The 25,128-nt window shown below is 37.3% G+C and overlaps 1 protein-coding gene and 1 pseudogene across 2 annotated transcripts in view; one reads left to right on the top strand and one right to left on the bottom strand.

Annotated features, from left to right (window-relative positions):
* FUT8 (fucosyltransferase 8) overlaps positions 1-25,128 on the top strand; it is a 318,971-nt gene that overhangs the window by 41,706 nt on the left and 252,137 nt on the right. For both annotated transcript variants that reach the window (XM_068964112.1, XM_068964113.1), the window contains exon 2: positions 8,368-8,465. The gene's annotated coding sequence lies outside the window, so the exon portion shown is untranslated. The remainder of the gene's footprint in view (positions 1-8,367; positions 8,466-25,128) is intronic.
* LOC138096059 (UDP-GalNAc:beta-1,3-N-acetylgalactosaminyltransferase 1-like) lies at positions 1,872-24,259 on the bottom strand (annotated as a pseudogene).

The raw sequence follows: 25,128 nt of genomic DNA, 5'->3' as shown, positions 1-25,128 counted from the left end.
AAAAGGATATTGACTATAATAGATAAAGATATAATTTTTATTTCTAATTTCTCAGAAATATTATTCTCATTTTTTGTGATTCTACAAAGCTTATATGAACAAAGTTATGAATTAAAGATGACAGAAGTCACTTAAATTTCTGTTCCAATAATTTTTGGCATATAGGGCTGGCTGGAGGAAGAGGAAGAAAAAATGGGAATTGACATTTTACTGTCAAATGGAACCTACAAATTTACCTAGACCAAAATAGGAATAAAAATTTATGTGGGCCCTATTAACTGGTAAGAAAATAGATAAAATTAAAGTTGATGGATTATTAGTTTATGTTGTCCATGTAGACGACTTCAGAATAGGAGAGGAAGTAGTGAGGACTTCTTGTTACTAACTCGGTTTTTTATTTTGCTTCAAAGGAATGTTACATTTCAAGATCATTATAGGAAATATTGCTTACCAATAATTATGAGTTTAACAGTCTTAGAATAGTGAATTCATTTTTGTTGAAACAGTGGACAGAACAGGCTTTTCAGTGTTTTTATTTTTCAAATTCATACTGGTTATCAGTTCAAAATATTTTCTTTTTTGTTCTCTTTTTATTCTTAGAATGATTGTTAATGAGAAAAAACATGGCACAGTTAATGATGTCACTTGAATCTTTAGTTTTCCCTGTCCCTCAAGTATTGAAATATGACATTCCTTTCATGATATTCCTTCTGGCCATCATGCTCTCTTTCTTTTTAGTGTCAGAGTCCTTTCGGAAAGGAAATCTGCTGCCTGGCATTCTGTATTACCCCTGATTTCCAGGTGGAACAATGAGCCAGATGCGGTGACGTCTAAAAACAAGGGGATTATATTTCTACAAACAAGACAGTAATTCAGATCTTCTTGCTTTAATTCTTCTCTGTTTTACCATAATGAGATTTTTATCCAAGTCCAAGAGATGACTGATACACAGTAGTGACCAATGGCTTCATATTAATAGAGCTATTCATAATCTCATCAGTGAAGTATTGGAAAAAATTTAAAGAGTGATTTTTCACTGGTCTGTTTATGTAATATTGAAACAACCATAGCACTGAAACACTCAGAAAGTACAAAACACTAATATTAAATGAAGATTGATAGCTTTGAAATACTGCAGCATCTTAAAGTATCTTGTGAATGACCAAAAACAGATAAAATTTTGGTATAACTTTAGTTTTTTTCCACAGAACTATATATTAAAAATACTGGTAATCCATGCAAGATAGATACAAAATCCTGAACTGACTAGATTGTTCAGTGAATAAATAATATTCCACACTGCTTTATTGTTATGGACAAATGAGCTTTATAATTCAATGAAACCCTTTTAAGAAGTTCTAGTCCATAGAATGATGTCCTCAAATTATTTGGTCCTATTAGTTTTATTAACAAAAATTTGGATCCTTCTTGGTGGTGGTGATGATTTAGTCACTAAATCATGTCCAACTCTTGTGATCCCAGGGACTGTAGCCCAGCAGTCTCCTCTGCCCATGGGATTTCTCTGGCAAGAATACTAGAGTGGGTTGCCATTTCCTTCTCCAGGGGATCTTCCTGACCCTGGAATCGAACTTGGGTCTCTTGCATTGCAGGCAGATTCTTTCCTGATTGAGCTATGATGTTTAATTCCTCTGAATATCATCTTTAAAAGGCCCTACTTGATACTTGTCAGTATAAACCATAGGTCAAGTGCAACCCTCCCATCTTCAGTCTATGGGCTCTTCGTGGATTTCTGTTCTATGTCCAACACAATGACTGGCCCATGAGTTTTCCATTGAAGATTTAATGGTCCTTACTTCAACACTTTCCACAAAGTATCCCTTCCTTCTCTAGGTGTTGGGTAGAATGTCAGATTAATAATGGCATGTGGTGTTCTGTAGCATACCTGCCAAAATGCGATACTTTCCTTGGAAGAAAAGTCATGGGCTTCAGTCACGCATCTGAGTTGACAGACATCCAAGTGATTCCTATATAAAAAGAAAAGATTGGTGTTTTCTGGAATAGAATGTCCACTTTTCATAAATTCAAACAGATCCAAACATAAATATCTTCAGACCTGATGGATTTTATGTGCCTTGTCATTTTACAAATTGTATCAGCACCAGACCTCTGAACCTTATATAACCCAGTCCACTGCATTTGGGGGGAAACATCTTGAAGGTACACATGCTGAGTCACTTCAGTCGTATCTGACTCTTTGTGACCCTATAGACTGTAGCCCGCCAGGCTCCTCTGTCCATGGCATTCTCCAGGCAAGATTACTGGAGTGGGTTGCCATGTCCTCCTCCAGGGGATCTTTCTGACCCAGGGATCTTATGTCTCTTATGTCTCCTGCATTGGCAGGTGGATTCTTTACCACTGAAGGTATACTCCAAGTTTGAAATGTGGGCTTTTTGGTAAAATCTTCTGTAGGGATAAATATCAATTGGAAGATAACCTGTGAAAAACTTCTCTGAGTGGCTTAAATTTAAAAGATAATACACTAACTTGCCAGTATTGATGAAAACATCAGTGTCTGTCTTCATGATGTACCTAGCATTGGGGCAAAACTCAGTTATCCACCTAAATGCCATAATCATCTTCAAGATCAGGTTATTGTTGTCATTTAGTTGCCAAGTTGGGTCTGACTCTGCTACCCCATGAACTGTAGCCTGCCATTTCCTTCTCCAGGGGATCTTCCTGACCCAAGGATTGAACCCACATCTCCTGCTTGGCAGGTAGACTCTTTACCACTGAGCCACATGGGAAGCCCCAGGTTATTGTATGTGACTATAAAAACTCTTGTATTATATTGCCAGAACGGAGGTGTTTATCCTTTAAAGATAATGCTAACACTTTGTCTTCACTTTCAGCCTGTTGGCCCAGTAAGAAAAATGTAAGAACCTTGTATCCCCACCAAGACTTCTTTTCACCCCAAATGACTCTAATGGCCTGTCTGACCTTCTCATCCGAGGAGTGCAAAATCACTAGGATGACAAGCAATGAGTTTTGATGAGAATAGTTTGAATGCTCTTGAAGTGTGAAGTGGAAGTCTTGTCTGTAAATGGACTCATAGAAGTACATCCAGTTGACACACTGTCACGTGGTGGTGATGCAGACTGAGGTGCTACATCACCAGGAAACGGAAGAGCAACAGCAGCAGGAGGCTCCATTGGAGGGATCTCAGTGACATCCTGCCCGGAAGGGTGGAGCACTGGGGCCCTTTACAGCCACTCAGCAGCCCATGAGCCTCAGGTTCTGGCTGCTAGACACCGCACAACCCTAGGGGCTCCATTTAATCTCCTTGATTTATTCCTTCTGAGCAAAAGACCTTCAGTTTCACCAACAGGACATTCAGTAGTAAGAAGTAGTCAAAAATAACACTTGGAATTTCTTCTGAAAAACAGAGACTCTCAGATTGGCTTAAAATTCTGCCATATACTGCTTATAAGACACATGCCTGTAGAATTTCTGATGAAACCAAAGCAGTAGCTGAAGTTTTTGTTTTCTATACTCCATGCTATAATCAAAAGATTTGCCGTGAACTACTCTCAGCCGCCCGGGGAAAGGTTAAACTATTCCCATTTGAAGACTCCAAACCCAGATGTTCCTTATCTCTGGTGGGGCAGCTGATTGTCGCGGCGGCCTGAGCCTCTGGGTGCATATTATTACCTACTTACTGATGTCTGTTTGCCAGCATAACATGTATGTTGGAAGCAGCAACTTCCCTTGTTATACCAGATTCATTGATGTATGTATTAATGCTACAGGAAAAGAGAGACAACATAGTATGTTCTTCTCCTTTGGGGCTTACTTTCCACCTCTTTGTGTATTCTCTCTTAATATTGTATGTGTGCTAATTGCCTATTTCACTTTTATGGTTACTGTTCTGAAATTCAACCACATAGTCTGCATTTATTATATGGTTAAGGATAACTTATTAACATGGTGAGTGGTGTTAACTGAATACATGTAATTTTTGGAAAATTTCAGCTTTCAGTGCAATCGCAAAGTTAGATTAACTCATAGTTCGGGCTTCCCTGGTGGCTCAGAGGTTAAAACGTCTGCCTGCAATGCGGGAAACCTGGGTTCGATCCCTGGGTCGGGAAGATCCCCTGGAGAAGGAAATGGCAACCCACTCCAGTATTCTTGTCTGGAGAATCCCATGGATGGAGGAGTCTGGTGGGCTACAGTCCATGGGTCGCAGAGAGTCGGACATGACTGAACGACTTCACTTTCACTTTCCTTTAAAATAATTAAAATAATGCTTCCAGCCAAGTTGGAGTGACAGGGATTGGTATCCTTTTACTTGAAATAACTAGGCAAAAAACATGAAACAGCAGTTCTTGAGGCATTTGCCATCAGGCAACCCAAGACATTGATCCCTGAGAGACAGGAAACAGCTGAGACCTATGCTTGGTCTAGCCTGGGGAGTGTTTTTAGGCATGGAATAGTAGAGCAGTAGAACCCCAGAGAAGGCTAGAGACCGGCCTGGATTGAGGAGATGGTGCTGGGAGCCTGAGAATCTGAGGCAGCTAGAGCTCACGGGGCAGAGTACCAGAGAGGAGAGGGCGGCAAGAGAATGTTACAGATCTGCAGAAGTCCCTTCCAGGAAATCAGCTGAGTACTAATCAGTACATGCCTGTGAGGAAACTAAACCACCCAGAAGGAATCCAGTACTCAGCTCACACACGTTAGGAATAGGGCCTGATTCACCGAGTGTCAGCTAGAGCATCTCTAACATTCTAGCTTTCATTTTTCAGATGTTCGATTTGGGTCTTTTTTCTGTGTTTTTAACTGAAATTGCACTCAAGTCTTTTCTCTAGCTTCACAGCATATAGAATACATTTATAATAACTTTTAATCCTAGTTTCCTGGTTTTATAAAAACTGTGTCCTTTCTGGATTGGTTTTCATTGATACTTCTCCTCATTTGTCTCTTATTTTCTTGTCTTTTTTTCTTGAAACTTCTTGGCAAATTAGTGAATGCTTGTTAGGTATGTAACAGAAGACATTGTAAATTATGCTTTGTTGGGTGCTGGATATTTTTGTATTCCTCTAACATGTTCTTGAAGCTTTTCCTAGAATGTATTTAATCCTTTAAGGTATTCCTATTTGGACCATTTAGTATAATTCTGCTGTATTCCTGAGGTAGAACCTTTCTGAATACTTTACCTGATGCCCTGTGAATTATGAGGTTTTCCATTTAGCTCACCATCTGTTTACAGATGTTAAGTTGAGGATCAGGTTGTTCCTTCAGGGTTTGTTTTTAAGCTCTGCTGGCATCATCATCGATTAATCTTTATTCTGGGACTAATTCAGCCCTGCTGAGGCCTCTGCTTATTGTCCAGAGTATGCAAGGTTGCTCTCCTCTGGTTAGGTACAACTCACATGTCCCTAGCTCTGAATGAACTGGTCATTTTTCTTAGCTCCCCAGCAGATTCCCTACCCCCCTCATCTTTGCCTTATGGAGTTTTACCCTGTGTGGGTGCATGCTAAGTCACTTCAGTCGTGTCTGACTTTTTGTGACCCTATAGATCGTAGCCCACCAGGAGTTTTAATCCTAAGTATGTGCAAATTAGCATGAAGCCAAAGACTCAAGAGAAGATGTCTGAGACTTTTTTCTTCATTACTCCCTCCTCTCTGGTATAGTATTCCAGTAATAATTGCCATATATCCCTTCTGAGCTCTGATGTTTGTCTTTTCATGTTGGTGACCCTGCTGTGCTCTACTTTGGATCTCCCTGCCTGCAGTAGTGTCTGTAACATGTCTCTTAGCAGAAAGTCAAGGTGTATGTAGGCTTATCTAGCTTGTTTTCATCTCTCAGAGAGTACAGATCTACACTAATTGTTGTCCAGTGTCTGGAAACTGTCCTGTCATCTATTTTGCCTAGTTTTGCAGTTGTTTACTGACTAAAGAGAAATCTGGTACCAGTTACTTCATGATGAAGTATAAATCCCATAATACTGAATTATTGTGGGAGGCTGGTGAAGTTTTGTGAAGGAATCACGATGAGCCTTGACTGATTTTGTAGTTAACGGCCATTTAAGAATTGTCAGTTTATGGGCCCTGGGGGTAGTTGACTTGGGAGTGGTTTGTCCTTTTCAATGAGAATTTTCAGAAAAGATAATGTAAATTGTAAAGTGTTAGTTGCTCAGTTGTATCTGAGTCTTTGGACTCCATGGAATGTACCCTGGCAGGCTCATCTGTCCATGGGATTTCCCAGGCAAGAATACTGGAGTGGGTTGCCGTTTTCTTCTCCAGGGCATGTTCCTGACCCAGGGATCGAACCCGGGTTTCCTGCATTGCTGACAGATGTTTTTACCTTAAGACAATATACAAATGTGCTTGCTTTTGGTTTAGAATTATTTATTAAATGTTTTTATAGGCTCTTGTGTCTCAGAATAAATTTTTGACTCTTGGAATTTAGAATGGACATAGTTGGATTACTTTTGGGGAGATGGAACTGGTAATGATTTTTCTGTATTATTTCTAATCATCAGAAATTGGTTTCAATAGGCTTTGCTGTCATTGGAGAAAGACTACATCTGACAATTTGAAAATAATCTCATGTTGTAACGACAGTAAATTAACTGGCAGAAAGACATGTTTCCATGGAGTGTTTTGTGTCTTTATGTTATTCTTGGGTTTTTCTACTTGGTGAGCTGCACATATGTACACACTCAGTGAACAGCATATGATGTGTGAATCTTCATTAAGACCATTTCACTTGTCGGTTAATCATAGTGCTGTGTGTCAAACATGTTACCAGATGATGGAGAATAGGTGACGAAAGAAGTAGGAGATAGTGTTGCTAACCAGAAGACTATATGGGATGGCACATATCAAAGGAAACAAAATATTCTTGCAGAGATGAATGGAGTACAGAATGATTTTATCTGCTCTCAGGCAGGAATGAGGAGCTGCATTTTGAGAAAGTTGATGAATATGCATTGATTAACAAAGAGGATAAGGGAGGAAAAATCCTTCTTTTAAAAAGAAGGAATGCTGTGTTGCCTGGTGACAGCTGAGAATGACAGAATTGTTCTGTGGAAAACAAGCAAATTAAATTGACTTGAATCAAAGTTTGTGTGGAATATAGTCAGAAATGAGATTGTAGAGCTAACTGAGGTATAGGGATGTAGATGACTTCAAACTTTGATCTGGAAAGAGATGTTTCTGATTGACCTTGTGTTAAGATGTAGACAAAATTAAGAATTTTGTGTTCACAAAGTAGTTTTATAGGTGCAGATTTATTTTAAGATGAACTATGAAGCAAATTAAGACACTGAGTGTTACTATGTTTGAATATAATTTGCAAAATGAAAGGCTGTTTCTTAGTGGGATTTGAAAGGCATTGTTGGTATTGTTCAGTCGCTCAGTCATGTCCAACTGCGACCTCATGGACTGCAGCACACCAGGTTTCCCTGTCCTTTACCTTCTCCTGGAGTTTGCTCAGACTCCTGTCCATTGAGTTGGTGATGCCATCTGAACCATTTCTTGCTCTGCTGTCCCTTTCTCCTCCTGCCTTCAATCTTTGCCAGCCTCAGGGTCTTTTCCAGTGAGTTGGCTCTCTGCATCAGGTGGCCAGGGTATTGGAGCTTCAGCTTCAGCATCAGTCCTTCCAGTGAATCTTCAGGGTTGATTTCCTTTAGGATTGACTGGTTTGATCTCCTTGCAGTCCAAAGGACTCTCAAGAGTCTTCTCCAACATCACAGTTCAAAAGCATCAATTGTTTGGTGCTCAGCCTTCTTTATGGTCCAACTCTTACACCCATATATGACTACTGGAAAAACCATAGCTTTGACTATACGGACTTTTGTCAGGAAAGTAATCACTCTGCTTTTTAATATGCTGTCTAGGTTTGTTATACTTTTTTTTCTAAGGAGCAAGCATCTTTTAATTTCACAGCTGCAGTCACCGTCCATAGTGATTTTGGAGGCCAAGAAAATAAAGTCTGTCTCTGCTTCTGTTGTTTCCCCATTTATTTGCCATGAACTGATGGAACCAGATGCCATGAGCTTAGTGTTTTGAATGTTGAGTTTTAAGCCAGCTTTTTCACTCTTCCCTTTCACCTTCATCAAGAGACTCTTTAGTTCCTTTTCACTTTCTGCCATAAAGGTGGTGTCATCTGCGTATCTGAGGCATATTGAAAGGTGTGGCCTGAAGAATAAGTGAATATGCAAAATTTACACGTTATGAGTAGCTACATAGGGGAAAAAAGGGGACTTTAGAAAAGTATATAAAAGGGAACTTTAGAAAAGTATATAAAAGCTACATAAGGGAAAAAAAAAGGGGACTTTAGAAAGCACATAATGGTAACTGAAGTTTGACTGAGGTTCATATTATATATGTATATTTTTTGTTCCAGGTTGCTGCTTTTTCTAAGAGAACACCAATGACCCTGATGGTGTTTCCAGTTTTGATAAAGAGTTCTATTGCAGTTATTGATTAACTGAACAAATTCAGGTTAGTAGATTTTGTGGACAGTACTTCTCTTTTCCAATTATATGTTAATATTTTTAGAAATGGATAATTTTGTATTTTAAGTTACATATGTATACACCAGTGAAGTAGAAAGGCCAAATCAGTTTAAACTCTTACTGAATTATGAACCTACCACGCTACCTATTATGTACAATTTGCAGTGCATAAAATGAAAAATGTTTTATTTCCTATTTAATAGTGTTTTACTTTAAGGTGCTAGGTAAGTTGTGGGTGAATATTGTACACTGTACCTTTTCATCATGTGGCATCTTTAGTGCTGAAAATAAACTACTCATCTTAAGATATTTTGAAATTTTTAGTAGCTTATTTTGAAAGATTTCATTCTCATTCATATTTCAGGTATACATTCAAATTTTTATTTTTTTATTTTTTGTTAAGTCTGTTAATTTTGACAAATATATGTTCATTACCATAATCTTCCAAATTCACTCTTGTTGCCTTTTTGTAGTCAACCCCTCTCTCCATCTCAATCTCTAGCAACCACAGATCTGTTTTTTTTGTCCCTGTAGTTTACTTTTTCCAGTATACCATTTAAGTGAAATCATTTAATGTGTAGCTTTTAAAATCTAGCTTCTTTCATTTAGCACAATGCATTTGGAGTTACCCATGTTGTGTGTACCTGTAGTTCATTCTTTTTGTTGCTGAGTAGTGTCCTATTGTATGGATATACTGCAGTCAGTTCCCTGGTGGCTCTGACAGTAAAGAATCCTGCAGGGTAGGAGACCTGGTTTTAGACCCTGAGTCTGGAAGGTCCCCTGGAGAGCGGAATGGGTTTCTACTCCAGTATTCTTGCCTGGAGAATTCCGTGGACATAGGAGCCTGGGGTCCATGGGGTGGCAAAGAGTCAGACATGATGAGCGACTAATTCTATCTATCCATCTAACTATCTACCTATCTATATACATATACAGTTAGTTTATCCATTCACCATATGATGGACACGTGGGGAGTTTCTAGTTTTTGGTGACTATTGCAGTCGTGCTTTCTTCTTTTTTAATCCTGTGATAAAATGCACATAAAATTTACCTTAACCATTTTAAAATCTACAGCTCAATGGTGTTAAGTATATTCACATTGTTATGTAGGCATCACCACCATCCATCCTCATAACTTTTCATCTTGTAAAACTGAAACTCTATACCCATTAAACAATAACTCTCCATTCTCTGCTCCCCCAGTCCCTGGCAACCAGCACAATGCTTTCTGTCTTTATGCTTTTGGCCACTCTAAGTACTTTATATGAGTGGAATTATACAGTAAGTCTCTTTCTATGACTGACTCATTTCACTTAGTGTAATGTGCTCAAGGTGCATCCATTTGTAGCATATTGCAGAATTTTCATCCCTTTTTAAGTTTTAATAATATTTCATTGTGTGTATATATCACATTTTGCTTATCTACTCATCAGTTGATGAATATAGTTGGGTTGCTTCCATGTTTTAGCTACTGTGAATAGTGTGGCTGTGAACACGGGTGTACAGTGATCTCTTCAAGGCCCTGCTTTTATTTCTTTTTGTGTATATACTCAGAAGAAAAATTGCTAGATCATAAGATAATTCTATTTTTACTTTTTTGAGAAACCACCCTACTGTTTTCCACAGGAGCTACACCATTTTATATTTCCGCCAGTAGTACACAAGGCTCCCAGTTTCTTCACATCCTTGCCAGTGCTTATTATTTTCTTTCTTTTTTTTTTTTTAAGTAACCATCTTAATGGTTATGAGGTGGTATTGTACTTAAGTTTTCATTTGCGTTGCCGTAATGATTGCTGACATTGAGCATCTTTTCGTGTCATTTCATGTTGGTAATTTATATATTTTTGGAGAAATGTCGTTTCAAGTCCTTTTCTCAATTTTGAGTCATGCTGGTTTGTTGTTGTTGAGTTCTAGGGTTCAGTTCAGTTCAGTCGCTCAGTCGTGTTCGACTCTTTGCGACCCCATGAATCGCAGCACGCCAGGCCTCCCTGTCCATCACCAACTCCTGGAGTTTACCCAGACTCACGTCCATCGAGTCAGTGATACCATCCAGCCATCTCATCCTCGGTCGTCCCCTTCTTCTCCCGCCCCCAATCCCTCCCAGCATCAAAGTCTTTTCCAATGAGTCAACTCTTTGCATGAGGTGGCCAAAGTACTGGAGTTTCAGCTTCAGCATCATTCCTTCCAAAGAAATCCCAGGGCTGATCTCCTTCAGAATGGACTGGTTGGATCTCCTTGCAGTCCAAGGGACTCTCAAGAGTCTTCTCCAACACCACAGTTCAAACGCATCAATTCTTCAAAGCTCAGCTTTCATCACAGTCCATCTCTCACATCCGTACATGACCACAGGAAAAACCATAGCCTTGACTAGATGGACCTTAGTCGGCAAAGTAATGTCTCTGCTTTTGAATATGCTATCTAGGTTGCTCATAACTTTTCTTCCAAGGAGTAAGCGTCTTTTAATTTCATGGCTGCAATCACCATCTGCAGTGATTTTGGAGTCCCCCAAAATAAAGTCTGACACTGTTTCCACTGTTTCCCCATCTATTTCCCATGAAGTGATGGGACTGGGTGCCATGATCTTAATTTTCTAAATGTTGAGCTTTAAGCCAACTTTTTCACTCTCCTGTTTCATTTTCATCAAGAGGCTTTTTAGTTCCTCTTCACTTTCTGCCATAAGGGTGATGTCATCTGCATATCTGAGGTTATTGATATTTCTCCCGGCAATCTTGATTCCACCTTGTGTTTCTTCCAGTCCAGTGTTTCTCATGATGTACTCTGTTAAATAAGCAGGGTGACAATATACGGCCTTGACATGCTCCTTTTCCTATTTGGAACCAGTCTGTTGTTCCATGTCCAGTTCTAACTGTTGCTTCCTGACCTGACTATAGGTTTCTCACGAGGCAGGTCAGGTGGTCTGGTATTTCCATCTCTTTCAGAATTTTCCAAGTTTCTTGTGATCCACACAGTCAAAGGCTTTGGCATAGTCAATAAAGCAGAAATAGATTGTTTTTCTGGAACTCTGTTGCTTTATCCATGATCCAGCGGATGTTGGCAATTTGATCTCTGGTTCCTCTGCCTTTTCTAAAACCAGCTTGAACATCTGGAAGTTCACAGTTCACGTATTGCTGAAGCCTGGCTTGGAGAATTTTGAGCATTAATTGTGCAGTAGTTTGAGCATTCTTTGGCATTGCCTTTCTTTGGGATTGGAACGAAAACTGACCTTTTCCAGTCCTGTGGCCACTGCTGAGTTTTCCAAATTTGCTGGCATATTGAGTGCACCATTTTCACAGTATCATCTTTCAGGATTTGAAATAGCTCAACTGGAATTCCATCGCCTCTGCTAGCTTTGTTCGTAGTGATGCTTCCTAAGGCCCACTTGACTTCACATTCCAGGATGTCTGGCTCTAGGTGAGTGATCACACCATCGTGATTATCCAGGTCGTGAAGATCTTTTTTGTACAGTTCTTCTGTGTATTCTTGCCACCTCTTCTTAATATCTTCTGCTTCTGTTAGGTCCATACCATTTCTGTCCTTTATCGATCCCATCTTTGCATGAAATGTTCCCTTGGTATCTCTAATTTTCTTGAAGAGATCTCTAGTCTTTCCCGTTCTGTTGTTTTCCTCTATTTCTTTGCATTGATCGCCGAAGAAGCCTTTCTTATCTCTCCTTGCTATTCTTTGGAAGTCTGCATCAATTTCTTATCAGATATAGGATTTGCAAGTATTTTATCCTATTCTGTGGGTTTCCTTTTTATTCTATGCATAGTATCTTGTGCACAAAATTTTTAATTTTCATGAAGTCAAATTTGTTTTTTAATTTCTTTTTTACTTGTGCCTTTGGTGTCCGCCTGTCCAAGAAATCATTGTGAAATTCAATGTCCTGATGCTTTAGTGCTTTGTTTCTTCTAAGAATTTTATTATTTAAGTCTTACATTTAGGTTCTTGATCCATTTTCAGTTAATTTTTGTAAATGTCATTAGGTGTGTGGACCAGTTTCCTCGGCAGTCATTTGTTCAAAAGACTTACTTTTTCCCCACTGAATGGTCTTAACACCCTTATCAAAAATCATTTGAGCATATATGTGCGAGTTTATTTCTAAGCCCTTTTTCACTAGTCTGTGTGTCTGTCTTTATGACAGTGCTGCCCTGTTTTGATTACTATAGCATTCCAGTGAAAATTTGAAATCAGGAAGTGTGAATCCTCTAGTTTTTCTGTTCTTTTCCAAGATTTTCTTGGCTAGTTGAGGTCTCTTGAGAGTCTGTGAGAATTTTAGGATACTTTTTTCTCTCTTTGTGCAAAATTCTTTGGGATTTTGATAAGCATTGCATAGGCTTTGTAGATTGCTTTGGGTAGTATTGACATTTTAGCAATATTAAGTCTTTTAGAATATTAGCGTGAGGTTTGTTTCCATTTATTTATGTCTTCTTTAATTTCTTTCAGCAGTGTTTTATTGTTTTCATTGTACAAGCCTTTCACCTCCTTGGTTAAGTTATTTCCTAAGTATTTTGTTCTTTTTTATGCTATTGTCAATTAAGTTATTTTTGTAATTTTCTTTTCAGTTTGTTCATTGTTTGCATATAGAAATGCAACTGACTTTAGTCTTTGTATCTTTTTTTGCTGAATTCATTTATTACTTCTAACAGTTGTTTTGGTGGAGTCTGTAGGGTTTTCTACATAGAAGACCACATTATCTGCAAGCAGAGATAATTTTATTTTATCTTTTTCAGTTTGAATGCCTTGTATTCTTTTTCGTAATTGCTCTCACTTGAGCTTTCAGTGCTGTAGCCAATAGAAGTGATGAAAGTGAGCATTCTTACCTTGTTCCTGATCTTACAGGAAAAGCTTTTAGTCTTTCACCATTGTGTATGTTGTTTGCTGTGAGCTTTTCATATATGGCTTTATTATGTTGAGGTAGTTTCCTTCTATTCCTGTTTATTTGAGTGTTTTTTATCATGAAAGGATGTTGAATTTTGTAAAACACTTTTTATGTGTTAGTTGAGATGATCATGTGAGTTTTTCCTTCATTTTGTTGATGTGGCATATTACATAAATTTTTGTATGTTATGCTCTCCTTAGTTTTAGGAATAAATTCCACTTGTCATGGTATATAATATATTTACTGTGGAGTCATACAGTTTAAAATAAAAATGTGATTATATAGTCTTTATTAAAATAATGTTACTTGTTTTTAAAGAGATCACAATGATTTAACTGTTGCCTTTTTGGATTGGGGTTGCATTTCTTTTTTAAAATGTCATTAAAAATTAACTAGAAAAAAATTAACAGATCTTATGGGTATGGGAAGAGACTTGCAATTTATGATCTTTTTTTAAATGATCATTTGAGTATAGAAAGAGAGGTGATGAAAATTATAAGATGGGGGTATATTGGAACTTATGTGTTATCCTTATTATGGAAAAATTAGGTAGCTTTCCTCAGTATAGTGGCAGATCAGAAATGTACAACTTTTTATGTAGTTAACCCTCATATAGGGAGCTCCAGGAGTTACCTGTTTATAAAAGTCAAGTATTTATAAGAATTCTTCTGTCTTAAAAATGTATGTAAAAAGGACAAAGGTTGAGCATGAAAAGTCAATTTAAACTTTCTTGAATGAATATTTGGGATGAAAATGATGGAAACTGTCATTCTGCCTTGGGGAAATTAAATTAGTAATATGAAAGATTAGCTTATTTAGTGGTATCAAAAAGCTATTTAAATATTTACAAGGAATATCTAGTTCATTATGTGCTATAGAAGTAAAAATATTTTGAGCAAAATGTCATGCTTAGATTCAGAAAATGTTGGTTTCAATTTCACCTCCAAAGCCTGAACACTAAAAAGAGTCAGTGCAACTTTGACCTGTTCTCATGTTTCTGCGTGTCTTTAGATAAATTATATAACTTTCATAGTCCCCGTTAGATAAGTGGTATGCTATATTATGTTCTCAGGGAACGTTTCAGAAATAGATAAAACATTTTAGGCAGAGACAGAGCATTTTAAAGATGTTCCTGAGAGAATGTTTGTTCATTGGGCAGATTCAGCACAGAGTCAAAGATGATACTATGCTCAGAAGTTCTTCAGAATTTGAGCTCTTTTGTGAGTGTCTTATTAATTCTATTAGTTATCTGGCATAACTTTATAATAAACATGAGAAACATTTGTTGTTGTTCAGTTGCTCAGTCGTGTCTGACTCTTTGCGACCACATGGACTACAGCACGCCAGGCCTCCCAGTCCATCACCATCTCCCAGATCTTGCTCAAACTCATGTCCATTGAGTCGGTGATGCCATCCGACCATCTTGTCCTCTGTTGTCCCCTTCTCCTCCTGCCTTCTATCTTTCCCAGCGTCAGGGTCTTTTCCAGTGTTTCTAAAACATTACTGAAAGCCAAATATTAGAAAAAGAGATGAACTACTAGTTTGTGAAGTGAAGTGAAGTTGCTCAGTCGTGTCTGACTTTTTGCGACCCCATGGACTGTAGCCTACTGGGCTCCTCCGTCTATGGGATTTTCCAGGCAAGAATACTGGAGTGGATTGCCATTTCCTTCTCCAGGGGAACTTCCCGACCCAGGGCTAGAACCTAGGTCTCCCTCATTGTAGGCAGACGCTGAGTTTGTAGGAATACTGATTCCATTTGCTGAAGAGCATGTCATGAAATTTTAAGGTAAATATTATATAGTTCCTGAAGTCTATTAGAATTTCATGTACCTACATTCTCAAGTAGACGATTGAACTTCTTCATGGTGAGGGTCATTTTAGATTTTGGTGTTTTCTAAAAGAATTATTTCTACCGCAAGTATTACTACTTGCTGAATGAATGACTTAGTCCCACCCATTAGTGGACTTCTTTGAGTTCATTAGAGCCCCATTGCATCTGTGGATTCTTCAAGCTTGTCAGGGCAAGAAGTAGAAAGTTAATTTTCTGAAATCATGAGAAAATAGAATCAATCAGAACTGTGAAAACTGTACTTGTAGAACTGTTAAGTGACATGGACCTTAAGGAACATTTAGTCTAATACTTTTTTTTTTTTTTTTTTTGTAAATAGGAAAGTGGAGACCTGGAGAGGTGAGGTGATATGATTTAGTCACACAGCTATCTGGAGACACGTTATGTAGTGCTCATTTTACTCACCATATTGCCTCTCTTCCTCCAGGGATCATTGCTTGATCTTAGAGTTGAAATAAAGTTAAATTGCTCAATTTAAAATTGTTTATTTGCAAAACTCAGTTTTAATTTCTCTTTCAACTGATTTTAAGTTAAAAAAGGTTACTATTGAAAGGGTATGAGATAGGATCTTCATTTTTAAACAGATGCAAAAATATGCTGATACTAAATATGTAGCTAGAAAAATCTAGCAAATTATGTTTTATTTTTCAGCAACCTTAAAATTTTTATGTGGATTAATTTAAAATGTATAATATTAAATGAGACCCAAAGTTGTACAAATTTTAGATAAATTTGGACCTTGGATTTCTGGGTTAAAAATCTAAGTACTCTAAAATGTGGATTATATTCTGCTCTTGAGGATTTCATTTAATAATCGTATTTACAGGTAAAATTGGTGAAGTTCAGAACTAGTAAACAGTTTTCTATTTTTTTCTTTTAATTTTGGCTGCACTGCACAGCAGGAGGATGTTCAGTGTCCTGACCAGGGACTGAATCTGTGCCCCCTGCCGTGGAAGTGCAGAGCATTAAACCACTGAACCTCCAGGCAAGTCCCTGTTTCTCTTTTTTTTCTTCGCGAGCACTACTAAACCTAGAAAATTAGTAAAGAAAACAAAACAAAAACCCTCATTCAGTATACTGTTTTGAAAATGTAATAGTTTAAAATAAAAGTAAGAATCAAACATATAATTATTTACTTTTGTGTATTTGATATACAGGCTTGTTGAGAGAGACTGTTTAAGACACACAAAGTGATTTGAGGTTATACAGGTAGTATACCTTTTTGTCTAAACGTTTTCTTCCTCGAACATTTTCTACTCATTGCTTTATACTAACTTCATCCTGATTTCCTAAAGTCTCTAGCCCTTTAGGACAAGGGAGATACCTATTGAGAGGTGATTCTCTATGATCTCTTATGCTTTAGCGCATCTTCTGAGCCAGAGACATTGGCAGCTTTTGTTGAGGGCCCTCTTTTGAAAGAGATTTGCATCACAGCCAGCCTGAGAAGATAGAAATAGTATTTCCATAACAACAGAGGGCAGATTTCCTTACTGTCCAGGATAATCAAGATAATCTCTCTTGGGAAAAGGTGGGATATTTTTGCTTGCAACTCCTTTAAAATATTGACGGTTCCTAGGTTTCAGCTTTCTTCTCCTGTAATGTAACCCGCTGTGTGTGCAGCATCACCTGGCTTTCCTTGTATTGCCCTTTAGGAATTGGAGCTTGGGGAACCAGTGCAAAAGATGATACACTGACTACAGCTGTTGTTTTGATTAGTAAACTTCTCTTTGTTTCTGACCCAGGGGTATCATATTTTCTGCCAGGATTATCTGATACTGGCTCACCAAATATTACTAACACAACCTATTGATAAAACAAAGTTGAGTTTATTGCTTACTGTGGTAAAGGAGAAAACCACCTTGACAGATATTTGATAATACCTTAAAAGGGCAAAGTCAAGGTGAAAATTTTAGAATTTGAAGTTTGATTTTATTTGAGTCTTGCAGTGGTGATGATGGAGCTTGATTAATATTGAATAAGTATCACGAATATCAATACAACAATTTAGAATTGATCGAAACAGCAATGCAAGTATTTAAAAAAACTGTTGATGCTTTCTTTTGGAGTCTTGATGAGTCTTTTGTGAAATTTCTGTAATGAACAATCAAGTTATGTTCCCCGCAAGAATATCCTGAAATAGTAGAGTATGCTAATGAAGACATTGGACTAGTAAAGCCAGGCTCGTGTACACAGAAAGGGGTGTGTGTATGTATGTGTGTAGGTGTTTTAGTTTCCTAGGGATGCTATAACAAATTGCTGTATAATTAGTGACTAATTAGTCACTTAAAAGAATAGCCTCTAGGGGAATAATTCTTTCCTCTTTTCGAGGTTCTGGTATTTTTAAGCAATCTTTGGTGTTTCTTGGCTTGTGGCAGCATACCTTTAATCTCTACCTCCATCTTCACATGGTGGTCTTCCCTCTGTGTGTGCGTGACTCTTTGTTACTCTATGGACTGTAGCCTGCCAGGCTCCTCTGTCCATGGGTCCTCCAGGCAAGAATACTGGAATAGGTTGCCTCTAGGGGATCTTCCCTCTGTATCTCTGTCCAAATTGCCTTCTTTTTATAAGGATACTAGTCGTTGGATTAGAGCCCACCCTAATCCAGTATGACCTTATGTTACCTTGATTACATCTGCAGAGATCCTGTTTCCAAGTGAGGTCAAATTCACAAGTTCCAAGTGGAAATTTGAGGGGTGGGTAGTATTAAATGCATTGCAGAGTATATGGTTTCAGTTCTGTGTTCAGTCTGTGTGTGGCTAGATGCTTTTGGTTCTCAGTAGCCAGGAAACTCTCACAGTCTCATTGCTTTGCATGCATGTAGGTTAAAAATCTCAGGCTCATCAGAGTTGTTAACAACAGCATGGTATATTGTGGAAGGAATACCAGTATGGAAATCAAGATGCTTTGGTTCTAGTTTCTGTCCAGTTAGTCAGTCAGTTTGGTTGCCTACTTGTGTCCGACTCTTTGTGACCCCATAGGCCGCAGCACGCCAGGCCTCACCGTCCATCACCAGCTCCTGGAGCTTACTCAAACTCATGTCCATTGAGTCTGTGATGCCATCCAACCATCTCATCCTCTGTCGTCCCCTTCTCCTCCCGCCTTCAATCTTTCCCAGCATCAGGGTCTTTTCAAATGAGTCAGTTCTTCGCATCAGGTGATGGTGGAGAGTTCTGACAAAATGTGGTCCACTGGAGAAGGGAATGGCAAATCGCTTCAGCATTCTTGCCTTGAGAACCCCATGAACAGTATGAAAAGGCAAAAAGATACTTTCTGTCCTGCTGTTAACTATAATAGCTTGGAAAAGTTACGGTCTTCTCCAGCTGTTAGTTTCTCAATGGGTAAAAGGGGAGGTTTGAAAGAAGAGAATAGGAATGTATCTCTGAGGGCCTCTCTAGCTCTCAGGTTCTAAAGTTCTGTAATTGTTGAGTGTCTGCTGTATACTGTATTGGTATACTAGTCATTGGATTAGTTTTGTTGGAGTGACAAAATTAAAAAAAGAAATAGAGGATGCTTTAAGTGCTAATCTGATGTATTCTGACGTGAATATAGCCTTATTTATGTTTTGTTTGCTTGAGTTAAAATCATTAATGAAGATATTGGGTAAACATGGCATTAGCCCATTCTAGTCCATTCCATTCTCTCTGACTTACTATATTTTATTTTTCAGTATGAATGTTGTATTTAGAATAGAGACATTCTTCAGGTCAGTTAATTCATTTAAAGTTAGAAAAATGTTTTGTTGCTCTACTCTCTCAGCTGACTTCAGAAAATGAAATAACCTTTTCTGAAGCAAGCATGATGTAGACTATGGAAGTATTTGATTCCTTTTGTGATTCACAGTCTTCACTTTCTCTGTAGTATTTATTTTTTTGATTTTTGGATGCTTGAAAATCTAGAAAATTTCTTTCCCCTCCTCCCCAGCTACTCCTGCAATTCCGCAGGAAAAAAAGCAAGGAAGGAAGACCATGTTGAACACATTTTCCTTTTTTAAAATTTTCTTTATTTTTTATTGAAGTATAATTGACTTACAGTGTACTAGTGGAAAGTGAAGAGTTGTTTTTTCAGCTTCTTTGACCAGTATAGGCCTATTCACATGATCTGTTTCTCCTTGAGTTTGCATTGGCAGATTGTGTCTTTCAAGGAATTGGTCCATTTCTTCTAAGTTAGCAAATTTGTGGGCATAGAATTATTCAAATCTTTCTTTATTATCCTTTTAATATCTGTAGGATTGCTAGTGATGGCCTATCTTTCATGTCTGATATTAGTAATTGACTTCTTCACTCCTTTTCTCCTTAGGAAGCTTGGCTAGCAGTTTATTCATTTTATTGATCTTCTCAAAGAACCAGCTTTTAGTTTTGTTGATTTTCTTGTTTACTGTTTTTAATTTCACTGATTTCTGCTCTGATTTTTATTATTTACTTTCTGCTGCTTATTTTGAATTTAATTTTTTCTTTTCCTTGTTTCCTAAGGCAGAAACTTGAGTGGTCAGCTTTACTTTTTAAATTTAAATATATGCATCCAGTGTTAAGTTTCTTTCTGAGAGAGAAAATGTAGTACGGTATTTGCTGTATCCCACAGATTTTTATGCTTTATTTTCATTTTTATTTAGTTAAAAATTTTTTAAAAAATCCTCAACACTTTGATTCATGTATCATTTGTATATGTTGTTAATATCTACATACTTGGGGATTTTCTGGCTGTCTACTGTTACTAATTTCTAGCTTAATTTCATTGTGGTCTGAGACCATATTTCATTTGATATCTGTTCTTTTAAATTTGTTAAGGTGTATTTCCTAGCCCAGAATATAGTCTGCTTGGTGAATGTTCCCTCTGAGCTTGAGAAGAATGTATATTCTGCTATTGTTGAATGAAGTAGTCTATAGATGTCAATTGTGTGCTGTGTTCACTTATGTCTAACTCTTTGCAAGACCATGGACTATAGCCCACCAGGCTCCTCTGTCTATGGAATTTTCCAGGCAAGAATACTGGAGCAGGTTGCAATTTACTGCTCCAGGGGGTCTTCCAAACCCAGGCATTGAACCCACGTCTCCGTGTCTCCTGCAGTGGCGGGGGCATTCTTTACCACTGTGCCACCTGGGAAGCCTCTGTGGATGTCCATTAGATCCAGTTAATTGATGGTGCTGTTCAGCTCTGTGATATTCTTACTGATTTTCAGCCTGTTGGTTCATTTACTGATAGTGCGGTATTGAAATCTTCAGATATAATAGTGAATTTATGTATTTCTTTTTGCAGTTCTACTAGTTTTTATCTCAAGTATTTAGTTCTGTTGTTAGCTGCATGTATATAAGGATAGTTATATCTTCTTGGAGAATCAATGCTCTATCATTATATACTGTCTCTCCTTATTCTGGAAATCTTCCTTGCTTTGAAGTCAGCTCTTTCTGTTTTCTTTTGGTTAGTGTTAGCATAGTGTATCTTACTTTATCCCTTTTCCTTTAGTAAATCTATGCCTTTATAAGTGGGTTTTTGCAGACAACATATAGTTGGGTCTTGTCACTCTGAATTGGTGTATGTAGATCACTGACATTTAAAGTAATTATTGATATACTTATTAGTATTTACCGTATTTTAAATGTTTTCCAGAATCCCATGGATTGAGGAGCCTGGTGGGCTGCAGTCCACGGGGTCACAAAGCGTCAGACACGACTGAGTGACTTTACTTTACTTTACTTTATTACTTGCTCTCGTTCTTAGTTTCTTTTTTTTTTTTCTTTTTAATTTTTTTTTTTTGGCCTTCCACTCTTTCTGCTGTCTCTCATTTTAATTGAGCATTTTATATGGTTCCATTTTCTGTCCTCTTATAGCATATCATTATGTATCTTAAAAGAAACTTTTTTGAATGGTTGCCTCAAAGTTAACATTTATACATTTCTAGGTAATTCAAGTTCATTTTCAAATAATACTATACTACTTCATGGATACACAAGTACCTTAGAGGGTTCTCAATTCCTTTCTCCTATCCTTTATCGCATTTCTGTCATTCATTCAAGTTTCCTATAAGCTGTGATCACAAAATATATGGTTTTGAACACATTATTTATTAGATTAAGAATAAGAAAAATAAGAGTTTTAGTTTTGCCTTCATATATTGCTTTTCTTATGCTCATTTCTTTATATAATCCATGTTTCTTACCAGTATATAATTTTCTTTCTATCTGAAGAACTTGTTTTTACATTTCTTGCAAGGCAGATCAGTAGGTTTTCAGTTTTCTCAATTTTTGCCTGAGAAGGTTTCCCCCCTCTCCCCACTTTTGAAGGATAATTTTGTTGGGTACAGAATTCTAGGTTGGTGTTTATTTCACTCATTTTGTTTGCATGGTTTCTGAAGAGAAAGTTCAATGTAATTCTTATTTTACTTCTTTGTAGATAAGGTTTTTTTTTTTTTTTTCCTCTCTTTGTTTCTGTCTCTTCTTTTTTCTGTTGATTTACACATCTGTTTCTCTGTAGTTTTAATATGATATGCCTAGGTGTAAGTATTTTAGTATTTGTCCTGTTTGGTGTACACTGAGCTTCCTGGATCTGGTTTGGTGTTTATTACTAAAGACATTTTTGTTTTCTATTACATTGTTGTTGATTTGTAACATTTCCTATTGATCTTTTCTTAGAGTTTCCATGTTCTGCTTTTATTACCCATTTGTTCTTACATGTTGTTCAGTTTTTCCATTAGAGCCCTTTGCATATTTACCATAGCCTTTTTTTAACCCATTGCTAATTCTAAAATTAGAGTCTGGTTTTGAGGCATGCTTTGTTTCTTCAGATTGTGTTTTTTTTTGCCTTTACAATGCTTTGTAATTTGTTATTGCTATCTAAACATGGCATATTAGATAAAAAAGGGGAGGTAAATAGATCTTTCAGTTCAGTTCAGTCCCTCAGTCATGTCCGGCTCTTTGCGACCCCGTGAATCACAGCATGCCAGGCCTCTCTGTCCATTACCAACTCCTGGAGTTCACTCAAACTCATGTCTATCTAAATAGATCTTTAGTGTGAGGCTTTATGTTTATCTGACTAGGATGCCATGCCGTGCATATGTGTTCAGTTGTGTCTGACTCTTTGCAACCCAATGGACTGTAGACTGCCAGCCTCCTCTGTCCATGAGATTTTCCAGGCAAGAATATTGGAATGGGTTTCCATTTCCTCTTGGGATCTTCCTGAACCAGGAATCCAACCCTTGTCTCCTGCATTGGCAGGTGGATTCTTTACCACTGAGCTACCTAGAAAGCCTGTATTTGATGTCAGAGGCTAACATTTCTTGCAGTGTCCTTATTTGGCTTGTTCTTTTGTCTTTGGGTTATGTAGAGAATCTTTAAATGGGGTCTCAGACTTTGAAGTTCTTTTACCTATAATGCTCTGTTATTGTATAGAGTTGTACTGATATGGAGGCAGGGTGGTTGGGAGTTCTGTGGTATTGTGATCAGGTCTCAGTTTTTTAAACCTGATTTGTGTATCTCTTCTGTTCTTTGAAGGCTGGAGGGAGCTGGAGTTAGGTAAGGTACTTCCTGGTAGGCTAGGTTCTGTTAAAATAATTTTCTTTTCAAACTGTCCTTTTTAAGAAGAACAGAAAGCTTTGGGTATATTTTAAGAATTATTATGTCTCCCTTCCCCCTGCTGGAAATAAAGAAATTTTTCTCAGATTATCACAGTTGAAAACCTGGTAGGGCTCCTGGAGGTAAAACTCGAGAAACTGTTGGGGCCTTTCAAAGACTGAGCTCTCTCACGGTTTTTCATTCTAAGCTAGTCTACACTGAGTCTCCAGCAGTTTGTCATTTACTGTTTATAGTGTTCCTACTGATACTGGCTCCAGCTGAAGATTTATCTTCCCAGGCTTTGCTTCTTGCACAGTGTGATTTTCTGTATATACCTGTCTCTGTAGTTTTCAGGGTAGAGGTTTGCCCTCTGGCTTCAATTCCCTGATTAATTTAAGAAGAGTGGTTGATTTTCATTTTTTCTCTTCAGCTTTTTTATTGCTGTAAGGACAAGTGTGATGAATTTCAAGTTCTTTACATGTTGGACCTGATTGAAGGTTATTTTTGAATCTTTTTGACAATGGTAAAGACTTGGTACAATACTCTGTCTGATTTGGCAGTATTACTCATTTGGAATGTGATTTCCTTCTGGAATCAGGTTTGCATACTTTGAGATCATGCATTGTAATTTGCGAGGATGAGTAAAGAACTTTTCCTGAGGGAAGTTAATATTAGGACTGATTTTCGTTATTGGTAAGATGGCTCGTTCTGAGCCCATTTACTGTTACTCTGCAAATTTGGTTTGGGGGCAACAGCAGCCTTTGTTTCCTGTGTTGATAGAGTTTCATTTTTATACCTTACAAAAAATATCTGATTTTACAGTCTGTTTCAGAATAAGGTCATGTCAAGTTATACCAATTTGCACTCTGATAACTATACTGATGATTCTAAGAGTGGTTATTAAAATCTTGTACTGATATTTTTGTATTTATGGAACCAATTAATTGGATGACCTATTTATGTTGAGTATCTTAATTTAATTAGATTTCCCACTAATTATTTTTATGAGTAGAATAAGGTAATGTTAATCCTTAAATTTTCTCTGATGTGGTAAAAAGACTTAATGTACATCTTGCATATTAGATATCTTGGTAGAAATTGAGATATATAAAGAAATTGGTTTAAATTATACATAAAATGTAGTTTATTTTCTTTTGCAAACCGTTCATATTAAAAAATTACTCTGTTAGAGAAAATTTAGACAACTTTTTCTTAAAGTAAAAGAATCACTTTTAATCCTACTAGTGTAACATGATTGTAGCTACAGGTGGATGTATGTACCTTCCAGTACTTTTCTGTATGTAGACTTTTTTTACATAGTTGTGATCACGATTTATTTTAAAATGTGTGCTTTTCTTTTTGCAGTTAGTAGTATATTCTCTCATTCTGCATCATTGTGTTTCAAAAACAATATTTTTTCATTGAGTAAGGTATTATCAGATTGACCAGACTGACAGTTTATTGTGCCTATCGCTGTCATGAACTGTCTGTGCATCTAGCTTTTCCATGGTTCCGCTTTTCTCTGTGCTATTTCCTTGCCTGGATTTTCAGAAGTCTCAGTTTCTCTTTCGTTCAGTTTCTCTCTCTTTCTTTTAAGGAGTATTTTATATATTTCATGTTCTCTCCCACAGTGCGAATTAGTTTTTACAAAAATGGATTTTTTTTCTCATATGATCCTAAAGCAGTGCTTTCAGACTTATAGTGCCACAGTGATTCCCACAGTTTTGTTCTAAAAAGTTGAAGATTTTCACCTGGATGATAGAAGGATCTCCTAGATATATCAAATTTGGTATTCTAGACTCCCACCCTTAGGCTGTATTAATAAATTGTCTTTATTCAAATAATTTAATATTTTACAAATTAGATTTTTTCTTTCCTCATATTTATGGGTTTAATATGATTTCTGTGTCAGGATTCCTTATTAGATTTTCTTCTGACTTTTCCCCTGTCCTGTCATTTGTGCTTAGAGCTCAGTAGGGTCTAGTGATTTGAATGGAAAGTCAGTACTCAGAGAAACTTACAGAAACTTCTGCTGAGTCTGATGATTCTGAACTTACCTAATTCTTTATGCACAATCTTTAGCAGCTTCTCAGCAACCATTAGTTAATTTTTATTGTAAATTATACACTAGATTATTGAGTGTTTTTTAGATGGGAAAATTGTTAATTGAACTTTTACTCTCTTGAGTGCCCAAGACAACTGCATGGATAAGATACGAATTAAAGTCTTGAGGAGGCAAAAGTCCAAAGGAAAGACATAATGCGCTGCAATCATGCCAAACAGGAAGCTATGCTCATATGAAAGATGCTTTGTGAACAGGGAGAGAGTAATGCTGTCCCCAGAGTGGAAGAGCAAGGAATTTGAGAATGACACCTGA

Source organism: Capricornis sumatraensis, chromosome 2, assembly GCF_032405125.1.
Source record: "Capricornis sumatraensis isolate serow.1 chromosome 2, serow.2, whole genome shotgun sequence".
In the NCBI taxonomy this organism is placed as follows: domain Eukaryota; kingdom Metazoa; phylum Chordata; class Mammalia; order Artiodactyla; family Bovidae; genus Capricornis; species Capricornis sumatraensis.
The sequence above is the reverse complement of the archived record's forward strand: the minus strand, read 5'-3'. Positions and strand labels throughout refer to the sequence as shown.